This window comes from Ambystoma mexicanum, chromosome 5p (assembly GCF_040938575.1).
Source record: "Ambystoma mexicanum isolate Mex_15411 chromosome 5p, UKY_AmexF1_1, whole genome shotgun sequence".
Classification (NCBI taxonomy): domain Eukaryota; kingdom Metazoa; phylum Chordata; class Amphibia; order Caudata; family Ambystomatidae; genus Ambystoma; species Ambystoma mexicanum.
Genome location: NC_090930.1, coordinates 812,028,817 through 812,045,977, shown reverse-complemented (window position 1 = coordinate 812,045,977; position 17,161 = coordinate 812,028,817). Strand labels below are relative to the sequence as shown.

Genomic DNA, 17,161 nt, shown 5'->3' with positions numbered 1-17,161 from the left:
TGCAGAGCTGCCCGAGGGGGAGTCGCTGAGGGTCGCTGGTCCCCGTGGTTCCCCGTCTGGCTCCTTTTTTCCGACGTTTGCATTGATCGATTTTCACTCCCGTTTAGGTGTTGGAGATGAATTTTAGCCCAGGGTTGTTCACTCATTTTCCTTCCAACGCCCGAGATGTAAGGATGTTCCCTCACCTGGTCCTCCTGTAGTGTGTCATGCCCGTGAGGATCTGCAAAGGCAACATCCTTTTGGGCGTCTAGGTTTTCCTGTTCGGCGTGATTGTGTTTTTGCCGAATCTCAGCGTTGGCCATAACTTTTTTTGCTGCATCAGAAGCCTCATTTGGCTTTGGACGTATTGTATCTGGATCTATCTTGTCAGAATGTTTGAGACCTTTTGTGGCAGTCGAGGTTTGATTTACGTCTTCTTCTCGTGGAGGTGTAGGACATTCTTGAGCCCTCTTGTCCAGGTGTTGAGGACCTTTTGTAGCAGTTGAGGGGTGATTTACGTCTCCTTCTCGCGAGGCTATAATAGAGTCTCCTTTTTTGGCATCCACGACTAGTTCTTTGTTGTGCTCAGGCCCATTGTCTGTGTTCTCTTTAGGGTTTAGTTTCAGATCGTCAATTTTTCTTGTTTTATTTGCCGGCAGAATCTCCTCTACTACTTCCAGCATTTCTGCATCGGATAGTTCAATATCCATGTTGAGTTTCCGTTTGTGCTGTTGCTTCTTGAAGAAGTTGAGGAGTGCATTTGAGATTAAAGGATTAGGTAGTTTTTCTGTGCCGTTTACATTCTTCTTATTTGTTGCTTTTTGAGTAATTTTTTGATTTTTCGTTCCAGAGCTAGCACCTGTGTAATTCCTGCTAGCCTGGCCGTTACCTTTTAGTCTCTCTGTTTTTTTTTTGTTTGGTTTAAGGGCTTTCCCTTTTTGTCTTTTATTGTAGGTTTTTTTTGGTTGTTTTGTCACTTCCTCCTTTTTTGTGCCAGTCACCGTCATCTCCTCGGGGCTGGACGGAATATTTTGGTTGTTGGTTACGAGGGGATTCGTGATCAGGACATTGTCCTCTTCCATGGTGTCCTGCACGATTTCCTCTGAGCATATAGGCTTTTCTTTTGTATTTACTGGACCTGGTGTTCTGTCAGTAATTTCTGATGCCTCTTTATTCTTGACGCGGTTGTTTGCTGTTTCCTGTTGATTTTGCACCTCATTTTGAATTCGAGGATGGGTTTGAGCTGTTATCAGCAATGTCTTTTTCCTCTGTCCCTCCGTTTCCCCTGTGCTAGCATCCAAAAGTTGTCGGTGTTCCTGCTCTTTTATCAGGTCCCCCCCTCCCTTCAGTTCACGTACTGGCTGGGCCTTGGCGTCACCCTTCACACATTGCGATGTAAATGCAATGCTTGCCGAAGTGTCTGGCAGTGCCGTTGCAAGCGGACTTCTTTCGGAGGGCTCGCATGTGTTGGCGGGGCAGGCCGGAGAAAGGGTCATCCCAGTCTGCCCTCCGGCAGTCTTGGCTGACAGTCCTCTCGCTACTACAGGACCCTCCTCTGTCTCTGTCGACCCCGCTGGTAACATTTTCTCCATGGCCCTTTCAGTGGCAATGGCGACGGTATTTGGCATTCTCTTTGAGTTTTGAGGGCTCTTATTGAGGGATTCTGGAAAAAAGTCAAAAAGTGTCTCTGTTACACGGTTCGGGGCGGGTGTAACTGCGGTAAGGTGACTCTTACCTCACTTTAAGGTAGGCGATTTTTCTCTGGCTGGAGCGGAAGCTTTGAGTTATTTCTGAGGCATCTTGCCGGCTCCGAGCTGCTCGGGTCGTCCACGTCCGTCTCCTCCATCAGCTCGAGACTGTCCACGTTTTCTAGCCGCAGTACCATATGCCTCTTTTTTAGGGGAGTTCGTCGAGGACCTGAGACCACTGACCCTCGGCACGCTCTGCACGACTGCAGACTGCTCGACTCTGCAGTAGACTCCGCTGTAGCTCCGTGGTCCGCTCCGCGGTCAGCGGAGTGTTTATGTGGGTCCACCCACAAACGATAGCAACGAAAAGCAGACTCTGCACAGGACTGCAAACTGCTCGACTGTGCAGTAAACTCCGCTGTAGCTCCGCGGTCCGCTCTGCGGACAGCGGAGTGTTTATGTGGGTCCACCCACAAACGGTAGCAATGAAAAGCAGACTCTGCTCAGGACTTTATTATACTTTGTTCTATTTTTCCCAAAACATGCATTTTCCAGAAGGAGATATATACTCCCAATAAGAAGAAATCTAGGTTTTTGACCAAGTTGCTGACCATTTACGTATCTCTGATGTGCCAATTCTTTTGCAGTGGCTTGAGTTTAAGTGCGGTTAAAATTAGGGGCAAGTGATGCTAATATGTAATTATACACATGTTATTGTATTTTGTATAATCTGATTTGATTTCATTTGTATAATTAGTGATGGAAGTAGAAAAAGTCCTTTGAGACCAGTCACACATGCCGCAGCGCCACCCAGTAACCATCACTGGAATTCATATATAGTTAAGCGCCAAATGAGCAAGGCATTGTGGGTATGTAAATTAGCCCAAGCACAAGCACAAGCCTTCTGCTACAGAAAATTGTCCTTATCCCACAGGGCAGTATTGTTTTATACCTACATCAATCAACCCAAGACAGACATTTCTAAAGGCGGCAGACAACTGCATACCAGGTTTCATCCTTGTTAGGGATCATTAGTGCAGCATCGTCTGACAGCCTTGTGGTTGGAGCATTGATTAGGGCAGGTGCAGCAAACACCCATATAATTTGAGATTACATGTTTTGGGAGACGACCTGCTGATGGGTCATATGATTTGATTTCATGTTATAAATCTGTGTTGAGATGAATTGTTGATTGCTAGTTGTGTACAACGTTTTGATTGTTTTATCAACTGCATTAACCTTTAAGAGACTTTAATTCTGAAATAAAGTCAATTGACTGGCCGACGCCAGGCCATTTCCCGTTCATATTCCTGAAGCATGGCTTGACTGTTCCATCTGCAGTCTCACCCTATTACTTTATTCCTGCATTGTATTTCAGGTTTATGGTCTGCTGAGAGCATTCACTAGTCTCTGCATACACATCTGTCGATGTACACATTTCTCAATAAACACGTGCCAGCTTAAAGTACTAGGGTGTGACAGCAAGGGGAATAGTTAAGGTAGTGGACTAGAACAGGGAATGAGTTCGCACATCAATCCCAGCCGCCATGCACAGCTTTCAGTGAGCTTGGCGCAGGAACATTCAGTTTATTTGACAGGATTAAAATCAGAGACAAACCAAAAATGTTTCGACTCTTGTTAAGGGCGAAAGGCCCAGTCCTTTTATTAAATAGAATATATTGGGTGAACATAACCCTTTCGCATCGCTTAATGGATGAGGGGGACTTTTAAGCAATTATGATAAAGACAAATATGTAGCTTTACCATTTGATCGTGAAGGGCACTAATCCCCAGATCTCGTAACTGTTCACATTAAAGGCTGAAATGGAATGCAGGGCGATAAGGGAACATAAACTATCCTCCTGTGCAAACGTGATATAGCGCAAGCCTCTTTACAAGCTATGTTAGACTGCACTGCCTCAATAAGAGCTTGAGATTGCATTCCTGAATTGGCTGCAACTGGTTTTAATTTAGTAAGCAATTTTTCAAACTTCCTATGAATGAAATTAAAGATAGTGTCAACATGACTTCACTCCAGCATTCCATTCTCCTGACAGCAATAAAATCGCCCCGGGATGCACGCTAGGCCTGGCACTCGGCGAACACTGCGCATTGATTCACATTACTGTGGCCACTGCAGATACAAGTACTTGCCCCAGGGCCGGTGCTATGCTAGGACAAGTCCAGGCAGCTGCCTGCCAGCGTTGGCACTAAAAAGTTCAAATCTAACTTCATTCTAAGAGCGGTGTCAAATTAGCAGTTTGCAAGGGGCAGCATGAATCCTTTCACTGGCCCTAGTATCACCCATGACCCAACGTGTTTCTAATGAGCTATTCAATTCTATGGCATGACACGGGCTTCCTATTATACGCTTTTTAATGATTATTCGAATAGCAGTTAGAAAACAATGTAATTTTTCAACAATATGCAAAAATATGAGATCCCCTTAACGGAGAATGACAACAACTAAATAACCTGCTCAATGGGGTTGTGCCAAATAACTATGAGCTGGGGGTAATTAACCTGTTCTTTGAGATCAACTATTAATAAACCCCAGCTGCCATATTCCCAGTGTGGTGCCCATCCTCCTTCAGTCTGCCTTTTGGGTTGTCTTTTATCAGTCCCCATTGCTTTCTCCAGATTCATGGGTTCCGAGCATAATTCAGTTCCATCTGATAATACTCATATATCGCAGGTATTGTACTATGTGGGCGTCACTTTCATGCTTGGCGGCAGCTCGCTGCAGCGAGCAAGCGTCTTTTACAGCCAGTGAATAGACCGATTTCTCACTCTCCTCGCTGCTTACAAGGACTCTCTAATAACCTTGACCAGAGCTCCTGACCGAGCCAAATCCTCCCTTCATACTAATCTTGTTTACTCTCGCTGCTCGCACCCTCGCAAATTATCAAGGACCCTTTAGGCCGTTCTTTTCCTCATAAGAACTGCTCCTCTTTCTCCTCTGACACTCCGTTCTTCAATAAATAAGTGTTATGTCCGTGTACTCTCCGAGCAGAGGATGTGTGGCTAATGGAAAGCTCAGAGCGCATTGTGAACCACCACTCCGCTGCTTGAAGGCACAAGAAAGAGCTCCAGTCAGTGTGGAGCTGCAGTGATGTCATAAATGAGTTATGGTTGCTTAGCTTACAATAAGTGGCACATTTCTGGATTTTTTGGGTACTAACCATAACGTCCGTATAACAAGGTTTTTTCACTGAATTTCATGGGTTTTTATGAGTGCACCCTCATTTGCTACAACTTTCTAATATTATACTTTCTGCCAATATAGCACCATTTTCAGACGATCTAGAAAGTTTCACCTTGAAACTTTGCCATTCCCCACCTTCTAGCAACATTTTTAACACTTCTATGAAATTTCTGCAACTTTTTATACAGTTTTTTGTTCACCAACGTTCGCAAACGTTTGACATCACAGATTTTCCGGACAGTGTCACGTGACCACACGTGCAGTGTGATTGCGAACGGGTCTGCACTTTGCAAACAAGTCTGTGTTTCGAGAACAGTTTGACACTGCATTTACAGATAATCTAGGAAGTTTCAAGCTGAAATATTACCCTAGCACAGCTCCCAGGTCTATTGTTACTGATTTTCCATCTATAATCCAGGAGAGAACACATGCTTGGAAGAATATTATCACAACTGCTATTTAAATGAAAAAATGACATCAGCCATGGCCATTCCTCCTCACCAGGAGCCACCAACACCACCACGACCACCAGCAGGAGGGCCTAGACAACAGAAAAAGCGCAATGATGCAGAAAGGATTCAAGACAACCAAGAAGCTGAGATAGAGGAAATGCCTACCTCTAGCACCCAGGGAGAATCATGGGTGTGGCTGTTCTTTACCACCGTTGGGGGTGTACCAAAGGCTTAGGCTACCAAGGTCAAATGCACTGACATTGCACTCAGTCACCGACAACCTGGGCAGTACTCCTATGGGACCACTTCCATGCACCACCACACCAAATCCAAACACGGGGATGCTCTCAGAAAGGTTGTTCCTTTCTTAACAAGTAGAAGGCTGTCTTCCTCTACCTCATCTTCCTCAACCAATACTGTAACTACACAGCCTACCTCTGTGGGACACAAAATCCCAGCAGCTACCTTGCAAGCAATAAAAGGGGCTGTTGATCCATATCCTTCGAAGACACAGTCCTCTGTATATACTGCAACACACCACTCTGCAAGGGGAAGCAATATCGAATTGCTTTTGAAGCTGGAATGAAGGAGCATGAGAACCACTGCCCCCTACCATAGAATTAATACACGTGAAACATCTTGCCCTGTCCACCTGCCCCCTCCATATTAGTACTTGTTGCCTCTTCCCTCCCCACCTTACGTTCTAACCTCTCCTGTGAAAATAAAATACATCAAAAAACAACAAAAGAAAGGTTCCTTTAGGAACCACCTTTCACAATTAAAAAATAGAACTAAAACAAAATCTTATAGACTCCATCTACTTTACATTTCTCAGTGAAGTACATAGACTCAATAAGATTTTCGAAGATTTCCATTAGCATTTTGTGTTATGCTAATGGGAATAATGTGGTCTTCATCCCCCGTTCCAGGAACTGGAACGGGGATAACTGCCCGGCAGCCCAAGTTATCGGCCCAAGCAAAGCGAGGGCGGATAATGAGGGCTCCGGACCGTTATTCCCCCGTTCCAGCCCTTGCAATGGGGAATGAAGGCAAGCAGGAACCTGGGGTGCTAAAACTAAAAAAAGGGATTTCTTCCTACACCGGGGTGCTTGCGACGTCCCGCTGTAGGAAGGAAAATCCTTTTGCAAGAACCTAGCCCCTCTTCCCTTTCCATGGCAGCCTGCAGAAGGCAAAAAGAGAATCATATGTCCATATTACCACAAGCAAATGTTTTTTCCCTTTCAAACCTAACCCACTTTCAAATAACTTTACCACATAGCTGATCCCAGGTGGACATGGCCACTTTAACCCCATTTGTCATCCCCCGTGGTGATGGCCAGTAGCCCGATTGTCCGGGTCATGACCTTATGCCAGGACCCGGACAATCTGGCCACTGCCCATGGCCACAAAGGTGTATCACTATTTTTTATACCTACATTATGACACTTCTCAAAAAATAAAACACGGGCACATTTGCAAAACCATGCGTTAAGGTCCTTGCCAGTGCTCCTTACACGAGTTTGCTAGTAATCAGCCCATGTTTTATTTTTTCAAAAACTGTCAAAATGTGTGTACATATAATAGTCATATAACTTAGACCCCACTTGATAAAATCCATTCAGACTTTACAGAAGCATTCAAGGTTGGGTCTATAATCTTTCTGAAAACGTTTGTCCACATTCGTCAAACGGCAACAAGGTTATAAACTGTCTAAAAATGTTGAGATCCCCCCTCTAATTTAGCCCCCTCTTGACAAAATCCCACCAAACTTTAGAAAAACATGTATATCTCAATCTAAAATGTTTTTGCAATCTTTTGTGTAGATTTGTTAAATGGCACCACATTTATAAGACTTTACATTATTTTGGGACCCCACTCTAATTTTACCCCCTCTTGACAGAATCCCACCGAAATTTGCAATACCATTTGGAGTCAGGTCTAGGAGGAAATTCCCAAGTTTCATTGAGTGGCACCTAAGTTATAAGCCATCCAAAAACTGCTTTTCACCAACCCAGTAATGCAGAAATAGGCATGTATGTCCCCGATCATACAAAGTGTTCGTGAACATCACAGGACTGTTCGCGGACCTCAGGGCTGAAAAACACCAGTTTTTTTGGCTTCTTAAGGCCATATCTCATCCCGTCCACATCACCCATCACTCACCAGAGATTGTTTGATAAGTTTGACAAGTGCAATGTTGTGTTTTTTAATATGTTTTTACCGTGATGTCCGTGGACACCAGCGGATGTCCTCGAATCTAGCATGGCGGGCGTTTCCAAAAATGTGACGCACCTCACGCTTTTCCCCATCCAATCAGTAGGCGCATCCGATGTCCGCGGACTTCACGTCACCCTCTCGGTCAATCGGATGCCTGTCTCTGGAGGATAGCTCAGGGGCAACGTGCTTGCCTTGGAAGCAAGACGGCATGAAGCACCACAGGTTTGATCCCCGGGTCCGCACTTAGAAACCTATGGTTATTAAGAGTGTTATAAATAACTTATCATATATCAGTTTTCTGACCTAACAGCACACTGAACCCAGATATCACTAATTTCTTTAACTACTTTTTGCCCGTCTTTAAGAAAACTACTGGATGGATTTACACCAAATTTACAAAAGCATGCTTTCGGGAGGAAGCCGCCGCTCCTGCTTCAAATTTGGTGAAAATCCATGCAGTTTCGGCTGTAGGCATGAGCAAACACATTTTTCCATTGTGTCTATGGAAGAAAAAAGATTTTGGGACCCCCTCACCACCCTTGATGAAACCTCACCAAACTTGCCCAAACAATTCAGAGCGGGCAATATACTTTTTTTTGCAAAGTTTGGTAAGGATTCGTCCAGATGGAGCAAAGTTATAAGTCACCAAAAAGTGCTCTTCCTATGAGTTGAGCAACTTTCATATTGAGACGAGAAGGTTGTCTGGTGAGGTTGGACCTCCATAATGGTTATCTTAAGGTCCTGATACACATGCCCAACAGTTATAATTTCCAATTCTTTTGGGCAGAGTCCAACACAGTACTAGTTCACCTCCCTTCCTTTAGGCCCATCAACGGCTCCTCAGTGTTTCACCAAAATCATGCAACAAATGGCGGCATTTCTGAGAGTTAAGAGTATTCATCTTCTGATATACCTAAATGATAACTTTATCATGGCCAGATCTATTGGGGACGCCCCCTCTAACTCTTGACTGACAATCACAATAAGGCAATAATTAGAGTTTTCCATGAATTGACAGAAATCAGGGTAACATTCCAGTGCATGCAGTGTCTGGGGTTTAAATATACTGAAAATTGCATCCCTCAGCATCCCTGAGAAGAAGGCAATCGTTATTAAAATAAAGCTGGCAAGGGCTCTTTGCCTAACCGTAATCGAAGGCACCTAGGCAGACTGATAGGTGGCCTTTCCTGCTCAGTGCAGGCAATATTTCCAGGTCCTTTACTACAGGGCCTTCATAGTGTAAAAGTAAAGGCACAGCACCAAGGCTTCAATTAGCCAAATTGGGTCCATCTTTCTGCAGAATCAAATCAGGAGTTGCTATGGTGGATTGTACACATGAATTCACAAAACAGTGAGGCTATTTTTGATTTATCCCTTGCGACACCTAAACTATTGCATTAGAGTACAGAAAGTTAGACATGGCATATGAGTAGGGACAAACAGTTTGTACGTGTTGTTTGGTATTTGCACACCCATTGCAATGCTAAATCCTATGGCCATTCCTACCCAGTTCCTGCCCCTCCCGGCCAAAACACCCCCTCACAGGAACTCTTTGAACCTGCTTTAATCAAGCATTACCATCAAACAGTGCACTCGAAGTGCCTGTCAGTGTTTTTCAAGGCAGTCTCCTGAGAGTAAATGACTTCACTGGAGTTGTAAACATGCTACTGGTGTAATAAAAATGTCTTAACCAGGTTGCCATCAGCCACTTCGTTTATATGCACTCTGTGTGTCCTTTACTGAAGTCCTGTTAAAAAAAAGCATTGGCAAAGCCAACAGTTTTGGCTTGTATGTATTACGTATTTGCCAGGCACTGCTATAAGATACCCAGGTAGTCACGCCATTTTGCACCTGCTACCATCAATGACCAGTTAATATCACTATGGCTTTTCCCACGCCTACACAAAAGTAAAAACTGTTGGAATTGCCAATGCTTGGTTTAATTGGAATCGAACACAAGTCTTTACTGGTGGGGCACCAAATTTGGCACAACCTTGACTGGGGGCCGGCGGTCTACTCCGAAATCACTTTGGAAAGTGCCCTATTAGGAGATGCTTGCAGTGTCCTGTGAAATCAGATGCTTTGGAAATCGGTTCTTCCTCTGTGTGGTCAGTAGTCAGATAGGAATGGCTGGATGCTTCACATCTATCTGCTTCAGAAATGACAGGCAAGTGGGGACCCTTTAAGATAGACCTTTTTCCTGTATCGTCTGAATGCTCAAGATCTGATGTTGCAGCTGTAAACTGGATCTTTTCGTCTGGATAAAAGATGCCTTTTTTCAGAATTGGTGTAAAGTGGTCCATGACGCTGTACCTCCACTTGCCCCGATAGCATGCACTCTACTTCACGCTCTATTTCTGGGAAACCGGCTGATCATAGTGAGCCCCTTTTAGCCACTATGGGCTTGCTACCAGTTAGCCTTGGAACTGATTGTTAGGGTATTTATTGGGCACGAGCGCAGTCTCAGGAAGCAACGGAGTGCTGGCAATGACCACAGACTTTTGTATTGTCATTCCTCTTTAAGAGAGCTTCTCTTGGGCCCTCTCCAGTTCTCTCGCCTTCTGGTATTTAAGGGATCCTTTCGCATGAAGGGTTGGGTGTTCTCGGTCCCCCAGATGCATTTCGGCAGAAAACTTTATTCAAACAGCAGTCATGGGCCCACAGAACTCTCCTGTCCTACAATTCCACATGTACGACCTGGGTATGCTGGTGCATAAAATGTCATTTGGATGTCTTTCTGAAAGAGTTAATACAGGTTGTAAGATTCACATTGTACAGTGAATACCAATTCACTGAGGTATGCAATGTCCTCTAGACGAGATCTGGTCCATGGGTTATCCCTAGATGAACACCATCTAGTATTCAACTTCTGAACAGTGCTTGGATTAGCTTTCCCCCTAAACCTTTCAACCTACATTTTCTTGTTTATGGAATGTCAACTCCGGACCGGACCGGTAGGATAGCTCAGGGGCAACACGTTTGTCTTGGAAGCAAGACAATGTAGAGCATCAAAGGTTTGAATCCCGGTCTTGCACTGAAAAGCTGGTCTCTGGCATGAAGCGGGATATAAAAGCTCAATTTCTCTTTTAACTCAGTGTTCTCTTTGTTCACAGATTGGACAGGGAATGGTGACCTTACCCTGAAGACTCTCTCTGCTAAGTTGGCAATGCTGATGTGCTTGGTATCCATTAGGGGTGGCAGACACTAGGGCTCTTGTCACTGATTGTTTTTTCTCCTTTGAGGCTGTAACTTTCCATATCCATCCTAGGCCTAAGACTGGCTCTAGGTTGAATGGGGTTCCACAACTTTAATGTCTTTCCTCATCTTTGAGTCGTGAGATGTCTTTATAGCTATGAATTGGCTGACCAAAAACTGTCTGCTGACCAGGGATTTATTTCCTTTCGCAGATCATTTCATTCCGTCTCTTCCCCAATCAGGTCATACACGTCCACAGAATTAGGTCACATGCTGGTGTTGATGTATCCTTCTTTGGGAGTCATTCCACGAGGGGCCATGGCTTTCTAGGAATTTTGGTCAGTGCCTAGGTTTGAAGACATTCTTAGGTCTGCTCAATGGATAAATGAGAATGTTTTTCACAAGTTTATCGTAAGCCTGTGTTGCATGCTTCTATGGTTGTTTTGGACCAGCTTTTGATTTGTGTAGTAGGAAAATTCATGCTATGCCAAAGAACGTCAATTATTCCTAGGAATTTACCACAGGGAGTCATGAATCCATTAATGGTATGGACGCAAGTGTTATCCCACCCTTTCTTTCCCCCTCCCTTACATTGCTGCTTTTGTCTCAGCAGTGGAGAGTTTCAACAATTCTTAGATATATTCTCGAGACGGTAGATGGTTTATGGTGGTCATTGCCTTCATCTTGTTTCGTCTAACAGTGGTTTATGTTGGTCTTAGAGGGTCCCATCAAAAAAGAGGATCCCGATGGGGCAATGAGGAAAAGGACTATCTGTAGGGTGTCTGGCAAAAGGATTTTGACCACTAGCGTGGGATTATGCAAGCTATAGTTAGTTAAAAATGCATATTGTTTTCTTACAGATATTCAAATACATTAAAATAAGTGCATAATACTTGCCACTGCGACATTACTAGGAATAATAAACCTGTCACGTGGCATATAACACTTTGCATGCCCCAAAAAACTTCTGATCTTGCTTGTTGTAAAAAAGGCAGAATTGAAGTTTCATTGGTTAACAATGATCCCACAACTGTTAAATGAAGAGCTTGATTACAAATTAGGGCATGCAGTTCTCCTGGCCATTGGCTTTACATTGTTGAGCTAATCAATTGTGGGCCGGGAGGATAGCTCAGGGCCAAGGTACTTCAATCCCAACTGAAAATGTCGTTTCCGCCTCCCACGTCATGGCGAAGCCGACACGAACACAACATTTTCTTTTGGGATTGATCCCAGTTATTACATCTTCAGTAATGGTTACAAGAAACAATGCTGGATATGCCCTGATTTGAGAAAGGCACCTTGCCGAAACACGTGTAATCTATGGGGCGATTTAATTAAACCTTCCTATCACATAACCCTACCTGGATTCAGCCTTATTTTCTTCTGATGCAGTAATATGGTGCAGTCACAGCAGCTTGTTTTTTGAGCTTAACAAATGGAGTAGAGGAACTCAAAGTCTCCGTTCTATGACACACCAATGCGACAGCGCAAATATTTGCAATTAACCAGGTCGCGGAGGCATAAAGTGATATCGACCCAAAAGTTCCTTCACTAAAATACAATCTCATTAAACAACTTTAAAGAAAGCAGCACTACTTCTGTCAGAAAGACGTAACAGTAACACACAAAGTGCTAGTCAGAGATGCAAGCAGACCGAGGGCCGTTAAAGAGGTCCCCGGGCAAATAACACCCGATCCAGTACCCCAGATTCCCAAAACGGTAACCCGGGGTGCTAAAACAAAATTATTTTCCCTCATTTAACAGGAATCCCATCTTCCCGTTCCATGGCAGCCTGTGGAATGCAAGGGGAAGGAGCGGGTACGGCGGTGGGACTCGTAACCACTGAAAAAAGGTAAGTGGGGAGTGGGTAGGAGGATAACAAAACAAAAAAAGAAATGGGAACAGAGGATGGGGGAAGATGGTGGCGGGGAGCCAGCCGTCAGGCGGCTTGTAAGACGGGCCTGTACCGGCAGTTCAAGCCCACTTTCCTAGCAATCTGATTGGCTGGCTCCCCCCGCCTGGGTGCTAATGTTTATATAATGTCATCGTATCAGAAGGTAAAACGGAAACTAGCTATTGATCTTTTGAAAGAGAGGAAAAGCTTTGTAAAACAATAAGGACACCACAGGCGAGGAATTCATTTTAGGTGATTGAACAGCAGAGGCCTACATATTATATGCCGATTTAGTACCCTGCATGGATAGACACATAGACACAAACACACACAGACGCTCTCGGTCGCTCCTTCTCTGCCTGTGTGTCTCTCTCACTTTCTCTTTATTTCTCTCTCTTTCTCTGTTCTCCACCTTTCCTTCGTCTTTCTCTGCCCCAATCTAAATCTCTGCTCCACAGGCGAAAGTTCGGTTGGAGAACAAATAATGGCATCTATGGCTTGAAGGGTGCTCGGGATGGGATGGCGTACTCCTTTTTGGTTAAAAATAGAATGAGAGCAGCAGTGAGAGAGGCATATCTAAAGCTGGGGACTGGCCTGCTATATGGAGACATTCTTTGTCACCACCTGTGTCCTGCGCGAGGATCACCATCTCACTGAGGGAGCTTTAGCCATATGGGGGAGCTAAGCACAGCTTGGATAGCCTCTATGGGGGCTGCGGCAGACCTTGGAAGACACCACAGGAAAAAGCAGCAGTGTCTGTTTTTGCATACTTTAACTAGTTTAGTAGCAGTAACAACCAATCAGTGGCCATCATGCAAAATTAAACATTGCCTCTGTGCTCAGAAAAGAGCGAGGTCATTGGTTTTAATCTGGGAGCCACAGTATGAGAGATACAATTGTGTGCATTGTGTGCATTCTCTGCAAAAGAAGCTATTAAATAAAGACATTATTTAAATGTACATACTTTCTAAAACTTCTCTTTTTGTTACAATCTTCATTTTTACAATCACTTCCATTGTACACTGTAGCCATAATAGGAATTTTACACGTGCCTTATTGGAGAAAAAAAAAATCACATTATCAAAACCTAGACTAACATATATATAATTTTATGATGGTAGGTTATCATTCCATGATGGAACATTTGGCACATTCCCTTTGTACTCTTAAAATACCCCTATATGAAAGATAAAAGGGACAAATATCACCAAGGAGGGTTCATGGATGCTTTGCTGAAAAACAAAGAAAATGTTTGGAATATATGAATGACCACAGAACTTTATGTTTGGCACACGTCTGTTGTGCTGTAACGACTACATGCCTGAATCACTAAATACGTAAGCGATACTGCACTGGTGCTCATTTCATTTTTCACCCTAACATTGAAGTCTTTGTAACAATGATCCATTTATACTCAGACAGCCTCAGGATTTGGGGTTTGATGACACATGTGGGAGAACCTCAGAGAATTTTGGAAGAGGTGGGTGAAGAGGGAAAGCTGGGTCTCATGGTAAGGATGGCTGTGTGTATCACTGCCCTATAGTTCAAATAAAACCAATTTGCATTGACTTATCCCAACATTCTTTACTTAGACGTTTTGATTCATTGGATGGAGTTGGATAAAATATTCAGAAAGAAATGTCTGGCATGGGCCCCTCCAATCTGACATTTATTAGGAAAAGGCATTTGATGGTTCAACGTTAATAGGAAAACAAAAAAAGTATGTTCAGCCTACTCCCATTCTTTTTCCCTAAAGAAAAGGTTGTTTTCATTGAACACTCTTAGCGTGAAAACCTCAGGATCGATTTGCACTAATTAACAACTTGCGCACAAAACGCAGTACATGTGCATTTTTGTTATTTTGGCAGAAAACCATGCAGTAGTTTTAGAAAGAAAATGGATGGAGAAAAAGGTGAACCCTTTTATACATCTCCCATGGTTCATTTAATTACTGAAGATTTTCAGAAATGAAAACCTGCCATTTTTCCCCCATGCAAGTGATTTCTGCAAGTGTAATCCAGAGGTAGCTGAAAAAGAAAGGTGTTCAAAATGTAATTTGGAGATTTCGAGGGGGCTTTTATATCAGAGTAGAGATGGGGAGATGAGAAGCAAAGAGGACCACATGTGAGGTGAGAGAGTTAGGAGTGCACTGGGGAGCTGGTTTACCCAGACTGTTTATCTTATGGGGGGAATCCTGTGTGATTTCCATGGGATTCCCATGAAACATCTCAAGATGTGCTTGAAATAAAGTGTGTCACACTAAGAGGAGAACAAAAGTGGATGATAGGAGGGGGTTATTGAGGATTTGCAGAAGGGGGGACATAGAAAGGAGGAGCGGGACACATGGAGAGTAACACTGGGGATTTAAATTGTCGAGTGTTTTCCAATCTGTGCTGTCAATGAAAACCACCATTTTGTTAATTTATGTGAACTATTTTTGCAGTAAATTGGGGTAATTTCACGGTAAATGTATGTGAGAACAAAGGGAGGCTCCCCCAAAAAAATGCTAAAACACCACAAGGGTCATTTTGCAATACATTTTAATTGCACGCAGGGGACAGCCAACATTAGTACTTAAGTGCTGTTTGCATCCCCTACTTGCAATGGCAAATATGTACAAAACAGAGTTTAAAAGTAAGGAGTAAAAAAAGGATGGTGATTGCTCCAGGTGCAACAGGTGCACCAAGGACAGCACCAGTGGCTGGTGGGATCTGCTAATTTAATTGTGAGGGGGTGTGTGTTTTTGCTATAGGCCCAGTCCACTGGCCCCTGGTGAAGGTCTTTTAGCCTATTTGGTGCAATGGGGACAGTGGTTACGGCCGAAGGACATGGCAAGTGACCCGTTTCTTTTTTCCAAACCTTTGCAATGTGGCCATTGGCTATGGCTGAAGGACATGGCTTGTGGTATCTGATTAGTTACTAGGGAGGGGGATATGGCCTCAGACCATGGTCTTGGTCTATTTTAGCAATAGTTGCAAAATGAACAGGGCCATGGAAAAAGGGCACGTCCAGAGGCCCTGGAGAAGATATAGCATAACAAACCCCTTGAAATTCAGTAAAAAAATGTTAATTAAGACAAAGTTAAGATGATTCGATTCAACGCAACAACATCCATGAAATTCAGCAAGTGTGGAGAGTGACAAACATTGTAACTCAGAGTCCCCCTAGTAGATGTCACCATGAAGTTAAGTGTTGATGCATGCTGTGATCTCACATATTTGTTTACGGCCTGAGCAGCTCAGGGCCCTTTAGTGCAGGTATAAATGAGTGGGTGGAAGTAGTGTTCTTAACATGTGTGGTGGGTCAGAAGAAGGACACAGACACAATGTTGACATTTCCACTGCTTATTTTTTAAATTATAGGAATAATGGCTATCTTTCCCTATTGCTAGGAGGGTATTCCCAGCCTATTCAGATAGCTACGGTGCTCGTCAGTCATCAGAATGTCTCCAAATAAAAATGGTCTGCTGTCCAAAAACTAGTTCTACCTGACCGTACTACTATTCTGACCAACTAAATGAAGCTAGGAGAATGATTCCCTTCTCCTCACTGTCTCTTCTCAAAGAGTTTCTTCTTCACTCCACTTCACTTCTTGGCGATTCATGTTTTCCTGAGGTGGCTTACTTAGACATTGTCCTTTCTGGGCTCTACTGACCTTCACTCCGCACTCATAGGATTCTCTTTCTGATATTCTCCACTTTGCATTACTTGCACTATGGGATATTTTCCATTCTTCCGACGGTATGTGTATCCAATGCTTAATGGTTTCCCTTATAGGTTTATTCATGATTCTCTTTCTCACATGGTTACAATTCCAGTTCATCATGTTTCTATTCCATATCTTGTCAATTTCACAGGGATGAGTTTTTCCAGATGTATAATGATTCCCCGGCAGACTCCCATTTCTCCCATTCTCCCCATTGCCTCTGGTTAGGTAGGGAAACATCCCCAGGACCAGCACTCGTTTGGGTCCACGTCTTTGGCTCTGGTTCGCACCCTCTTGAACTCAGCTGATGTCCAGCTCTTGGTTTTCTCCTTCTGTATGTCCAAGTATGGCTGCGGGTAACCGGACACCTTGCTGCACTCAGTGTGGTGGTTTCTGCATCGTTAGACATGAGCACTGCCACCACGAAGCAGTCATGGCCATGCCACCATCAGGACTTGGATTCCTGTCTCATCAGCTCTCCAGTGCATGTGAACGCTGGGCCTCCAGCATTTCACTCCTGCACTCAGACCATTTCTGGAAGTCGCAGGCTCCTTGTCTCTCCTTGGCTCCTCCTCTCTCCGCGGTCATGCTGCGAGGGGGCTTCCCCTGCTTGCATGCTGTCTCTGCTTCACCTCTACTTGTGTCCTTTTCCAGTCTACTCATTTCAGTTAAATGGAAATTTCTCCTGAAAGAGACAGATTCTCTTTCTTGTTTGTGACGACATATTGTGGCTTTGTATTCAGGAACATCACTGGACTTCATACTGTTCTTTATTTCTGATAGTGCCATATATGACCCTAAGGTGAATGGCTTACGGAATTGCTCA

The 17,161-nt window shown here is 43.9% G+C and overlaps 1 protein-coding gene across 4 annotated transcripts in view; it reads right to left on the bottom strand.

The window, feature by feature from the left end:
• Window positions 1-17,161, bottom strand: part of BBS9 (Bardet-Biedl syndrome 9) — a 3,505,410-nt gene that overhangs the window by 56,482 nt on the left and 3,431,767 nt on the right. The window lies entirely within an intron of this gene.